Raw genomic sequence first — 14,566 nt, 5'->3', positions numbered from 1 at the left:
TTTCATCTCCTAGCTTTCTAGGGATACCGGCTCTTCTGCCCTCTCCATAGTTTATGGAAGGTGAAGAAAGATCTGGATACCTTCTTTGGGCTACAAATATGAAAGTAAAGGCCTTGATTTTCTATCCTCTTCCATCTCTCTTACCTTTTATGATTCACTGGCAATCTCACACAGAAATGATAATATGAGAAATCTCAGGGTATAAGCTACAAACAAGAAAGCAAATTATAGACATTTAACTTCGCTGGAGTGCTAATTTTGACAACTTTGATTTCCCCTCTGTCTTGTTTAAATTTTCTTGGCTCTGAATTCTCCCTAACATGTGGCTAGAGTTCACTGTTTTCCTAGCATATTCTTCTATCTTGTCCTACTTCCTAAGTCTACACATGGTCCCAAAAGTCTGTTTTCTCTTCCTTTGTTGATCGTGGCTTTGCATTTTCATACCAAACCAAAGTTTCTGCCTTTCCTGAGAAGCTAAAAGCCGATTGCTCTATTGTATTTTTGCCAAATTACAAAATAAGCAGACTTAATAATCTGGGTTCCATTTTCAATACTAACAGTCTGTTCTACAATTTTTGTATCTCTTCCTAATTAACCTTTCTTGGGAATCCTGCTCTAGCAGAACCTGTTACTTATCCTGTAATATCTGTTCTTCTCTTATGGTACTCCTCAGCAGCAGTAGTCTTCAGGGCCATCCAGAATAAAACTATATATGATATATCCCTGTTTTAACTTTTATTTTTTATTAGTACATGTTTGCAGTACATAATAATTACATTCTTCATAGGGAGTTGATACACTTACATAACATCTTAATTATTTTTAATCCCCTTCCTCTCCTCTCTTCTGCCCTCCTTCCATCTCTCGATCCCCTTCCTCTCTGAGAAGGATCGATCTCCCTATTTCCTATTATCTATCTTTTATTTTCCTCTTTATTTGTACTTTGGGTTTCTCATATAAGAGAAACCATGTGATATTTAAGTTTGTGTGCCTGATGTACTTCACTTAACATTATGGTCTCAAGGTGCATACGATAGGATCCCCTTGCAGGTAGATATGGCCATAAGATTAAGCTCTCATCAGTGGAGTGTAGGCAATGACTGGCTGCCAGCCTGGATCATAATATGACCTTGGCATAGGACAAGATGGAAGGAACCTGGGCCCCTGACTCTCCATTCTAGTCATAGATACCCAATATCTAGACTTTTACTTGAGAAAAAAATACCCCTCAGACTTGTTTAAGTCACTATTATTTTCAGTTTTCTGTCATTAAGAGTTGAACTGATTCTACTCAACTACCGTAGGTCCAATATTAAAAGTTAACCAATCTTTCTTCCTTTTTTCCTCTCTCCCTTGCTTTTCTCTTCTCATTTAGAATCATATTGCATGAAAACACCTGTGATCTTAGTTATAATCTCAACCAAGCCCTCCATTTCATAGTGGGGAAACTGAGGAACTCCATAAAAGGAAGTGATGAGCTGAGCAGGGCTGAGACAAGGATGCAAACCCAGTCTCCCGACTCTTGGCCCTGTGATTTTAGGATTCCACCCAGTGGCTCTAAATTAACCAAGCCCTTCTTGGCATGCAACATCTCTCCACCAGGATATATTACTTTGGGTTCTCTTTCCTTCTAAGTCAGTTTATATCCCTAAGAAAATAAAATTTACTTTTTGAGAAATCCATACTTGATAGACAAAGAAACAGGAAAATTATAGCTTAAAATGAAGCTTATTTTTCTCTTTTTAGAGAAATAATTGATTATATTCTATGTTACCAAGCTTCTGTGCCATTTAGTCATTTCTTCCCTTCAGCGTGCACTTCTCCTGAGGGTGGCCTAGAGGATCTAGGATCTAGGCACACCTTGGCTGCTATCTTGAGGGGTGAACACTGGGCTGCTGTGAACTCCTCCAGTCTAGGTGACACCTGAATGAAGATAGTCCCTACTAGTTGGGCACCAACATCCTCCCTCATCTTTCAAGGTACCCAAGCCTTTCTACTGAGCTAGGAATACAGCTAGGAGGCTGCATGGTTTCCACACTGGGCTTTCATCAGCTCCCTCCTCAGAGAATGAGCACCTCTTTCTCCCACTGTCCATAGAAGAAATTTCCTTATAACCAGCCTGCACCACATGATAAAGGGAATGCTAGGAAGGAAAGAATGTATGCTTATCTTTTCATTTTAAGTGATAAGAACTCTATAAAAAATGAATATTCAAAGCTCAATGCCAAATGGAACTACAATCATGGAAGCTATAAATTTCCATCCATTCCTGTGACCTGAGCATTCATATCTGAGCAAAACAAACAGGTATGGAGCCTTCTGGAACTTATCATCCACTTGTAACCTATAGTTACTCAAATAAATGCAATAATTCAAAACTGTGGTAAAGGCTACAAAGGAAAGTATAGGACAGCATGAGAGAGTGTAACTAGGGAATCTAATTTGGGATGAGAAAGGATTATAAAGGTACATATGCCCTGAGACCTTGAAGACAAGAAAGAATAAGCCAGATATCAAGCATTCTGGGCAGCAAGAATAGCAGTGGTGAAAGTCCTTTGATGGGAAAGATGAAGAGAGAGTATAGAGGGCTAAGATGATGCCTTGAGTTGAAGGTGAAGGTAGGTTACACATGACTAAGGGACCATGTTGAGGACTTCAGGTTTCATCTGAGTTATGGGAATACGTGAAAAACTTTTGATTGAATATTGACCTTTTGTGATTCATACTGATCTTTTATGTTACAAACCATCCCTCAGGACCATGTGTTTCTAACAAGAAGCCATCCAATAACACCATCAGGCAATCAGGCAATCAAAAACATCCTTTAAAATATGTTATTAGTGTAGTTAATAGGAAGAGTAAATCCCTCTCATTCACTAAGCTGTAGAAGAATTCCATGTAGATCCTTGGATAAAGCTGAGAAATCTGCATTCTAACTCCACTGCTAAAATTAGCAAGACACAAATAGTTTCTAGATATATCAGTCACAATCACGAAACAGCCCTAGTGTATATGTAGACAGAATGATTTTATTAGACTGACCAGGAAAAGGCAATGAACACTGACTACAACAAAACAAAAACAAATGTCCTTATGTGTGACAGACTCCACGACTGAATTTGCTAATGTCCTATAACTCCTTGTGGTGGTTAAATCATATAGTTTCCTGAATGCTTTTTTTGTGGCTAATTTATTCCAGTGACCCACAAGGAAGACATGCTACTGAGAAGTAGATATGACTCTCAGATCTAACAGAGGTTTTTCTCTGGCTGTGATGGTTCAATTTGAAATATTCATGCCATTCCATCCCAGGGAATTGTGAAATATCCATTATGTACAAATTCTAAGGGATCTTCCATGCTTGGCAGAGACCTGCCTTCCTTTCACGTAAGATTATTAATAGACTTCTCTATTACTATAACAAATGTTGACCTTTCACCCATTCATCTGGTTTGCAAAATATATACATCTGTCTTTAATTAGCAGAACAGAACACCCTCTTGAAAATCTGATCTCAACTATCAACAACTATTAAAAATCCAGCTAAGAGTTATTGTATTTATTAAGCATTCAGTTAAGAGAGTCTGAGAGACATGATATCTGTAAATATTATCGTTTTTATTCCCATCTTAGCCTGGACCACCAAAACTCTATGAACTTGAACCTCATTATCTTATCATCCCAAGAAAATATTTTTATGCTACTTTATCTTTGTTCTATTTTGTCAAAAAATGTCACAAGAATAAGCTTTATAAATTCCAATTCATTATTCACAATGAGATGGGTATTAAGAACCTTATATCACTTAATACAATAATTCCCCCTTATCCACAGAGAATATGTCCCAAGACCCTCAATGGATGTCCTAAACTACAGGTAGTACCAACATCTATACAGTAATGTGTTATTTCTTATACTTATACTCATAAATATAAAACCTTTCCCATCTTAACTAAGTACTCATCCCACACTATGGCAGGAAATCTTACAGCTTGAAGTGCAACAGCAAAACTACCACAAATGTCTGTTTCCTTCTCCATTTCAAGGATAGATTTGTTCTGTCCTAGAATTTAGAAATTTTGGCATAACTTTTCTTTCCTTATTAAGTCAAGAATTTTCATATTTTCACTTAAAGAAAGCACTTTACAACTTCTCTTTGGCACATTTGAGTTGCCAGCATCACTGCTCTTGTCCTAAAGGGGCCATTATGAATTAAAAATAATGATTACTTGAACCTTTAACACAGCATATCCAGTAACCTAGACAACTACTAAGTAACATAGGCATATAGCCTAAACAGTATGGATACTCTGGACAAAGGATGACTCATGGTATTCAGTGACAGAATGACAACATACTCAGACAGCCCCCAAAACTTATGAATTATTTCTGCAATTCCCACTTATTATTTTTGGACCTCAGTTGACCAAGTGTAACTGAAACTACAGAAAGCAGACTGCAGATAAGGAAAGAACATCCTGTTAGCTAATAAGAATTATCCCATATCCTTCTCTTTCTCCCTCTTTTCCTTTCTTCTTTCTACTTTTCCCTTCCTTATCCCTCACCTCAGGCTGCATAAAGTCATGACCAAATTTTACATTCAATCCCAGCCATTGCTCTAACTCTGATGGTACATGGAAACTGGGTTTCTCTTTTTTAATTTTATGTCCATATTTAAATCCTTATTTGTTAACCTGAATGTTTTATATTTCATATAAATTTATTAGAAATAAAGACAATACAAACAAATTAAACTAAATATACTTTTCTTATATCTCATAGTGTGTATCTGCTTTGGATGATGGGCTGTAAAAATAAACCAGCCAATGGAAAGTTGGGATGAGAAGTCTGATCATATGTGCTTTGGAGAGCCATTTCAAATGAACCTGCACTAAATAAGACAGGTGGTACTCTCTTTTCTTACTAGATTGACCTTTGAGGGCAGGCACTGGTAGGAGCACTGAAAGAGGAGAAGGGTAGATGGGGTGTAATATCTACTGGCCCTTAGTTAGCTGTTATCCTTGGGCAAGTCCTTCCATAATTCCAGGACTCCATTTCCTCATCTGCAGAAAAAGAGTGCTGAACTAGGGAAATATTGAGGCTGCTTTCAGCTCTAATGCTCTGTGGTTCTCTGCCTATAAAAGGCACAGAAGAATCATTCCTGCCCTCAGAATCTTCGATTATTTAAAAGATGTAAAATATCAGCTGTGTCCCTTTTACAAAGAATCACATATTGTACAAGTAAATCTGTATATTGAATGCTAAAATTTACCAATGTGATAACTGCTTCAGATAGAATTTTGTCTTGGTTTTCTTTCTCTAGGATAATCTAATAAATTTGAATAAAATTACCATTGCATTAATTATACACCTCAGCATTTTTATTTTGAAAATCAAACAAATGAACTTTTCTTGTTTCTACTGCTGTGTATGAGCCTTCTTGTTAGGTGAAGTGTGTACTGTATACATAAGGTGATAAAGGTCAGGACTGGGACAAACAATCTAATTTCTAGTTGACATGATTTGTAACAAAGATTACTTAGAAAAAAAGTATCTTAGAAGGGAAATGTGCAGCTTGTAAAATGTGAGGGGAAACAGTCTCATACACTGATCATAGAAGTATAAATCTATATGATCTATATAATCTTTTGAAAAGAAGGACAGCAATAAACAACAAAGCCTTAAAAATGTTTGTTATGTATAATTCAACAATCTTCCTTCTGATATAATAAAGGGCTACCTAGAATAAAATTATAAGGTATTATTAAGGAAATGGGAGTAGCAAATTGCAATCTAAGTGGTGAAGTATAATAGAACCATTAAAAATTTGATCTTGAAGAAGTTTCCTAGAGGATGAAACAAAATGAAGCTTTAATGCCATCTCACATCATCCCAAGACCCAAGAGGAAGAAGTCCTAGTTTAGGAGAGTAGTTAGTGGTTAGGATTTAGTTACAGTTTGGTTAGGTTCTTCCTTACTAAGAGCAAAAAAGCAGGATAATATTATTCTCAGAACATGCAGGCCATCAAAAAAAAAAGGGGGAAAACACCTTTTCTATAGTATTAAGCAATATTCCAAATTCTATATCCAGTATCACTTCAAACATGTTTCGTGATGTAAAAACACACATTCAACTATATCTAGTTTTTAAAGATTGGACAAAACAATGTTCACAATTGTTGTAATCAATTTGATTTGTTAGTTTTTTAACTACGTACTTGAAATGTAAGAGTCTGCCAAGAGTTCTTAAGGCTGGTAACACTACCCACTGCTACTGAGCTTCGTGGAGAGGGACAAAGCCACTCGCAGCAATCTGGGGTGTGCTCCTCAGAGGGCTGTGAAATCATGAACATAGTACCAATGACCACACACTGAAGATTCATTTTATCTCATATTCCAGTTTAAAGTAATGACCTTGGAAATGAAAAGGAGATGCTGGAAAGGAAATGTTAGCTTCCTGTGAAAAACACATTTGATTTTCCTGGACTGGGGCTTACAATAATAAAGAGCAACAGGCTCTTGGCAAAAGGCAGAACAGGAAAAGAACAATGCGGTAAGAGATTCATTAACTGATTAAAAGCACTTTACATTACCATTTGATGAGAGAGCAAATGATTCAGACAAAACAATAACTAGGTATGATATTGTGATGGAAAACATCAGGTGTTAAAAAGAATAATGATGGTGAATATCCCCAGCTGGTCTTAGAAGAAAATGAGAAAGTTTTGGTGGCAAACTATGATTTCAGATATGGTTTAACTATGTGTCGTGATTTGAATATTAAATATCCTCCCAAATCTCATTATGTTGAAGGCTTTGTGGCTGATGGCACTATTGAGTGGCAAGGGAAAGTTTAGGAGGAGGGGTCTAACTGGAGGAAGTCATGTCACTGCGGCTTTCACATAAAGCGGACGTTGGGACAATGGCCTCTCCTTGCTCTTTCTGTTTCCCCAGCTCTGTGAGTTGACAGCTCTGCTCCACTATGCACCAACTCCCATAATATTCTGCCTCATCACAGGCCCAATGTGATGGAGTAAGTGAATATGTACTGAGACACCTGAAACCATGAGCCAAAATAAAATTTTGAATACCAGAAAGACTGACACTCTGAAAGAAAATAAATCTAGTAAATTCTTTCCTACTTAAAGATAACAGAAGAAGCTTGAGGAAAAGATACCTTCATTGCACAAAACATGATTCAATCCTAATGTACAGAGATAATAATTTGAATGTACAAGGATAATAAAAATGATAATAGCATATACTTATTGAGCATATAACATGTTTAATCTCATAATACATACTTGAAATAATTACAAAAATTAACATCTATTGAGTGCTGACTACCTGCTGGGAATTACTTGCTTTAATCCTCTCACAGGCTTCTGAGCTCATTCCCATTTTACAGAAGAAACTAAGGGTTACAAAGGTTAACTAGTACAAGGTACAAAGCTAGTAATAAAGAACTTGAAAGCCCAACCTACATCTATCTGACTCCAAAGACCATTTGTTAACCCAGGGTCTTAAGATTAATGAAGGGAAACCACGCTGTTTTAAAGTCCTATAACAGGCCGAGGATTTAGCTCAGTGGTTCTGGCACCTGCCTCTAAAGCAAAAGATCCTGAGTTCAATCCCCGGTACCAAAAAGAAAGGAAATAAAGTCCTATAACATAGTTCAGAAAGAGAATTCTAAAAAAAATCAGCACACATGGTAAACTTTAGAAAAGTAGATTTCAGGGCTGGGGATGTAACTCAGTGGAAGAATGTTTGCCTAGCATGCACAAGGCCCCAGTACCCACCCCCTAACATAACACACACAAAAGAAGAAAGAGAAAGGAAAAAATAGGATTTTATAAAATAAAAAGAAAAGAAAGAATAATTCTGTGACCAGTAACTCCAAAAAGCAAGGCATCTTAAGGGATTTGAAAGATTATAAAAAATTAACATTTGTATTACCATAGCCAGAAACAATCCAAGCTTGTGTATGTGTGGACACGCAGAAAATAAAACAGAGAAATTACCTGCATGGTTTTTCAGTATACTTAGGTTTTAAAAGAATTAGCACAAAAAAATTTGACAAAAGATCCCCAAAATAGCAGTTGCAGGAAAAGCTGAGACATGCAAAAATCCTGAGGACAATAATTACTGTTTTAGTTGTGTTTAGGGCAGGAGAAACAAGAAAAAAGATGTCTATTTGAGGCAGACGATGTACAAATGATGGAAGCCAACTTGAAAGCATTAAGAACAGGTCCCATAAAACTAATTTGCTTTTTTGATGGAATTACCAAGCAGGTAATGTAGTGGCTTGATCTTGGCAAAACTTTTTGCCAGAATCTGATATTCTCAAGGGCAACATGGAGAAATGAAAGGTGATTTCCTAACTTACTAAGCAACCAAGGCCAAGTGACTTAAGTGGATGATGTTACTCTGAAGGTGAGGTGTGTGCGCCTCCGTTTTTTGTACTTTTCAATACTTGAAAGGGAAATTTGGTTTGAGAGTTCATGTTGTCACACTCGCAGATGACCTGAAGCTGGGAGAGGTACCTAATATGTTAGATGGCAGACTCAACTGGCAGAAGTATCTACCAAGGCAAAACTCTTGAAACAAAATTTGATGAATTATCTCTGTAAATTTCTTGCTTTCAAAAATCATTTAGACTAGTACAAGATGTGAGAAGTTTGACTTTTAATATTCACTTGGAAAGGACCTCAGAGATATTAACTCACAACAAACACAGAATCAACAAGTACAAGGCCTGCCAAAGGGTCTCTGCAGACTTTGACTGCAGTCACAGGTGTATGACTTCCAAATTAAGGAAGAACATATCCTCACTGTATCTGTAACTCACATTTGGAGTCATGTGTCTACTTCGAACAATCAAATTATTCAGATATTTAACAAATAAAAGAAACTCTCCCCAGTGAGGTCTAAGTATTCTATCTTGGAATCAGAAAACATATCACATTAAAAAAATATGGAAGCCAGGTATTTAGCTGAGTGGTGTGCCACCGCCTACCTCACAAGTGCAAGGTCCTGAGTTCAATCCCCAGTACTGAAAAAAAAAAATTATGGAAGAAGTGGAAATAGTTAGTTTTTTGGGGAAAAGAAGCCTACAGAAATTCTAATACTGACAAAGCTTAGTTCCTTATATTGTCTATCACATTTCCCCACGTATCATCTTTGTAGAATTTATCACCATCTGAAATTACCTTGCTTCTTTTACCTCTGTGCCCCCTTCACATATCCATGCAAGAAGGAGACAATATCCTAGGAAAAGACAATGAGGATCACAACCCCAGGAAACCCAGCAGAATGAATCCATTGGGCGTGACAAATTAAACACAACGGGGGAGAATCCAACAAAAAGAAAAAGTCATGACAAGGCTTTTAAAACTTTTAACTTCATCTCCCTAATGAGTGTACAATTCAATCTTGTTATTCTACTGATTAGTATTTTTCTGATTCTAGAGTTGCACACCTTTCCTTGTGCTGTACTGGCTATTTATCAGCTTCTTGTGTCTACATTTTAATTGGGTTGTCTATTAATGAGCTGTAAGAGTTCTTTATATATTTTGGTCATAGGTGATATGCATTGTAAATATGGTCTGTTTAAGGACTGCTTTTCATTTTAATGATGTCATTTAAAGTTCTAAATTTTGATGGAATCTCATGTATCAATTTTTTTCTTTTATGCATCATGTTTTTTGTATCCTAGGAAATTCTTGCCTACCCTAAATTCATAAACATTTTCCCTTATAATTTCTTCTTAAAGTTTTATGCTTTTAGGCTTTCTTATTTAGGTTCATAGATCTTTTCAAGTTATTTTCATGTATGGAAATAAAGGATTGAGGTTAATTTTTTATATACGGATACCAGGTGTTCTAGTGCCATTTGCTGAAAACATTATCTTTTCTTCGGCTCTTGAATTGAGTTTATATTCTATAAAATGCTAATGTTAAATAATCTTTCAAAACTCAGTGGACCATATATGTGTGGTTCTATTTCTAGATTCTCTGTTTTATTCCAATGATCTATATGTCTTTCCTTACACCAACACTGCCTTGATTACTGTAGCTTTAGAAGAAGTCTTAAAATTAGGTACTAAACGTCTTCCAACACTGTGTTTTTGGTTTTTTTCTTTTTCTTTTTACTTTTCTAGGTCTTTTGTACTCCTACAGAACTTTTAAATTTCAATATCTAATTCTTCATTTATAGCAAGTATATATAGATCTGAATTTTTACATATACCTTGTGTTTTCTAATCCTGCTAAATTCAAATACAAGTTCTAGGGGTTCCTAGAGATTTCTTAGTATTTTCTCTGTAGATGATCATTTCATGTACATATAAAGATTTTGCTTCTACTTTGCCAATCCTATCCTAATTGTGTCATTTTATTGCCAGTCTATTTTGGTTTGGGCCTAGGTTTCAAAGTTTAATGGACAGACTCTTCGTAAGCATATCTGCCCTTGTTCCCCACCTTAAGGAGAAAGCATTGTATCTTTTCCATTCATATAAGGCATTCTTGCTGGAAGTATGGAGTACATGTCTTTAATCTGTTGAGAAAGTTCTGTTCTACTTCTAGTCTCCTTATAGCTCTTACCATGAATAGCTGTGGAATTTAGTCCAGTACTTTTTCTCCAACTAGAGACAGGATCATATGACTTTTTCCTTTCCTCTGTTAAAATGATGACTTTTGGGGGTGGATCTTCCAATGCTGAACCAACACTGCCATCTCTATAACAAAACCACTTTCTACATACTGCCAGATCTGACTTCTAATAGTTTGCATTTTTAAACAAATTTCTATGTTTATACTTTTTTCTTCTATTACCTTTATCCAGTTTTAGGATTAGCACAACGTTGATTTCCTAAAATGAGGGAAGAAGTGTTCCTTTTTTTTCTGCTTTAAATGTTTGATATAATTTATCAGTTAAAATGTATACAAGCCTGTTATTGTCATATAGGTAGGTTTTCAAGCTAGGAATATACTTTCTTTAATAGGTGCTATTCAAATTTTATATTTCCTCCAGAGTTAGTTTCATTAATTTGTCTTCCAAAATACTTCTTAGAAGTTGTCAAATTTATTTCAAAACAGATTTTTGAAATATGCTTTCTATATCCTTTTAAATACTGTAAAATCTGTGGCAATGTCTCCTAGATCTTGATATTTTATTTTTAAAAATGTATAATTGATATTGTGTAATAGGAAGTAAAGGTCTAAAGGAGCAGGGGAAGTGGGAGGGGTAGGAGAAAGGAAAGAAGGGAAAAGAAAAAATATGAGAATAGGAAAAAAATGGAAACAAAATCTTTGCAAATAGGGACAGGTAGCGGGGGTGAAGGGAGGGAAGGGGGAAAAAAATAAGAACCAAGATACTCATGTAATGGTACAAGATCCCAATGATATATGTAAATGTATTTTATACCTAAAATGTACCAATAAACTTAATGGGAAAAAAAAAGTATCTTTTCAAGAGACAGGTGGGAAAATAGGGCTCAAAAAGTGGGAGGAGTCTGAATAAGCCAAATCGGTCTCCCAGAAAGGAGTCATTCTAGATAAAGAAGAAACCAGGCGTCTATAACATTGACCAGCTAGACCAGTAGCACACGTGCCTTCTCTGTAGGCATGCAAACTAAATCGCCCAAGCAGCCGAGCATAGGATATCCAGGTTTAATTGCAATGTTGGCACTTTGTGATAAATAAGGGGGTTTTGGTTGCAGTTTGGGCGCTTGGTCTCTGACAGGTTCACCATCACTGAGCTAGACTATAAGATCCAAGAAAATAGAATTGTGTCTGTCTGGGGCCGAGGATTTAGCTCAGTGGTTCAGGTGCCTGTCTCGCAAGTCCAAGGTCCCAAGTTCGATCCCCGGTACCAAAAAAAAAAAAAAAAAAGAAGATATTTAGAATTGTGTCTGTCTGGTTTATTACTGGATCTCTACTGCTACGACTATACTGCCTGAGCTATCAAAAGGCTTTACAATAAGGTTCCTCTCTATCCAAAAAACCACATATAGATTTGAGAAATAATGAGCTACCCAACTCTACTTGATTCCTCAGTTAGAGCATGATTTAACCAAACATGCACTTGTCTCCCTTTGAGTTCAGACTGACTGAAAAGCTGGTAAAGAAGCCCTAGAACTAAGACACTAAATGAAACTGAGGAGGACTTCATGGCTGTTAAATTCATCTGTTCTAAGCCCATGCCTGGATACATAAAAACTGACCTAGGCATCTGAATTAACTTCTATCTCAGTAGAAACATAGTAATGCTGCTTTAGTACCCTCTAACAAAGTATAATTCCATGAGGAGTAATATGTAAGAGTAATATGTAATATGGGAGGCTGATCTAGTTTATTCAGTCTCCTCACACTCGCTTAGTCCTATCCTCTCACTCGTCATTTGAAAAGAAACTTTTTAAAAATTCAAGTTTCATTTTGAGATAATTATAGATTCATGTGCAGTTGTAAGAAATAATATAAAGAGATCCTATGAACAACTTGCCTCTTTTCTCCATCTTACAAAGTTATAGTATAGTATCACAAATGGTGTATTAACAACTATAATTTCATGATCCCATAATTCAAATGTTCTTGAGAGCCTGTGCACTTGAAATGTACAGAGAAAGTCCCGGGCCCGGTGGAATGACTGGAAAGAGCCTACTTCAGGGAGGCAATGGCAATGTTGCTGGGTGCCACCTGCAGAAAAACTATGAGTGGCCTTGTTCCTGAGTATATGTGGACTATCTCCTAGGGACTCCCAGAATTAATCCAAGGAGAATTTGCAAGAGGCTGAGCTCCCATACAGGCAAGTAGAGATTGAAATCAAGCAACTTGGACTATTTATTTATGTTTTTTTTAGACAGGGTGTTGCTATGCAGTTCAAGCTGAACTTGAACTGACTATGTAGCCCAGGCTGGCCTTGAACTCAAGGAAATCCTCCTGCCTCAGCTTCCCAAGTACTAGGGCTATACGCATGTGCCACCACCCCTAGCTCCATATGTTTTTTTTTTTTTGAACAAGCAGTCATGATTTTGTTTTATTTTACTATTGGCCAGAAAGATGTTGCAGCCAAAAATAACAACAACATTAAAGATCTTGTGTTTTCAATACACAAATGTATTTCTTCTGGGAGCTGCCCTGGTGTGGCCTCCACAGGCCATGCTACTCCTGCTCTGGAAACGCCTTATCTTAGCTGCTGTACTCTTTTTTTTTTTGTATTAAATTCTTTTATTGGTACATTGTAGGTATACAACACAATTACATTTCTCATTGGGAATTGTATCTTTACATAATGCATCTTGGTTCTTATTTTTTCCCCATTACTAGCCCTCCCTTCATGCCCTCCACCCTTCCCTATTTACAAAGACTTTATTTCCATTTGTTCCATTTCTCAGCATTTTTCCTTTCCCTTCTTTCCTTTCCCCTGCCCCTACCACTACCCCTACCCCTTTAGACCTTTTCTTCCTATTTTGCATTATCGATTATTCATTCTAATCATTGGTACATTTTAGGTATACAATATAATGACATTCATCATTGGAAATTTGCACCTTTACATAGTCTCTCTTGGTTCTTATTTTTTCACCCTTGCCCAGCCCTCCCTTCAACCCCTCCAGTCCTCCCTATTTACAAAGATTTTGTTCCTATTTTTCCATTTTCTCATATTAATCCCATTCCCTTCTATCTTTTCTCCTAGCGCTCCCACTTCCTTCCCCTTTGCCCCTTTTCTTCCTATTGCACATTACCTATTATACATTTAGTCCTTATTTACACTTTCAGTTTCTCACACCAGAGAAATGATTTGGTATTTAAACATGTGTGGCCTATTTATTTCACTTAAGAGTATCGCCTCAATGTGCATCCACTTAGCTATAAATGTCTCTAATTTCTCATTTTTTATGGCTGAGTAGTACTCCATTTTATTAAAAAACCACATTTTCTTTATCCAGTCTCCAGTTGATGGGCATTTGGGCTATTTCCAAGTTTTAGCTATTACAGACTGCGCTGCTATGAACATGGGTGCACATATATCACTGTGGTATGATTCTTTTAATTCTTTGGGGAAGATCCCCAGCAGTGGAACAGCAGGGTCAAATGGGACTTCCAGTCCTAGTTCTTTGAGATATCTCCATACTGATTTTCACAGTGGTTGCACCAGTCTACACTCCCACCAGCAGTGGAGCAGGGTTCCTCTTTCCCCACAGCCCTGCCAGCATTTGTTATTGGTTGATTTCATGATAGCAGCCATTCTTTCTGGAGTGAAGTGGAATCTCAGCGTTGTTTTCATTTGCATCTCTTGAATGACCAGTGATGTTGAACATTTTTTCATGTATTTATTTGCTATTTCTACTTCTTTGTCTGAGAAATGTCTGTTCATTTCAGATGCCCATTTTTGGATTGGGTCTTTAAATTTGGGAGGTCTGATCTTTTTAAATTCTTTATAGATTCGAGATAGTAGACCTCTGTCTGAGGAAGAGCAGGTGAAGATTTTTTCCGACATTGTGGGTTGTCTCTTCACACTGCTGGTGGTTTCTCTTGCTGTGCAGAAGCCTTTTAATAAGAAGAGAT

General features: G+C 36.7%; 1 long non-coding RNA gene across 8 annotated transcripts in view; it reads left to right on the top strand.

The window, feature by feature from the left end:
- LOC106010086 (uncharacterized) overlaps positions 1 to 9,569 on the top strand; it is a 133,914-nt gene extending 124,345 nt beyond the window's left edge. For 3 of the 8 annotated variants that reach the window (XR_015444553.1, XR_002397816.2, XR_015444555.1), the window contains exon 5: positions 4,783 to 6,393. This is a non-coding gene — a long non-coding RNA (uncharacterized LOC106010086). The other 5 variants (XR_015444550.1, XR_001184036.3, XR_015444551.1 and 2 more) reach the window with 5 other exon arrangements.
- The last annotated feature ends 4,997 nt before the right edge of the window (positions 9,570 to 14,566 follow it).

Source organism: Heterocephalus glaber, unplaced genomic scaffold (genome assembly GCF_053883595.1).
Source record: "Heterocephalus glaber isolate CG9 unplaced genomic scaffold, H.glaber_assembly_v1.0 deba00001600, whole genome shotgun sequence".
Lineage (NCBI taxonomy): Eukaryota > Metazoa > Chordata > Mammalia > Rodentia > Bathyergidae > Heterocephalus > Heterocephalus glaber.
This window is presented reverse-complemented; position numbering and strand designations above follow the sequence as displayed.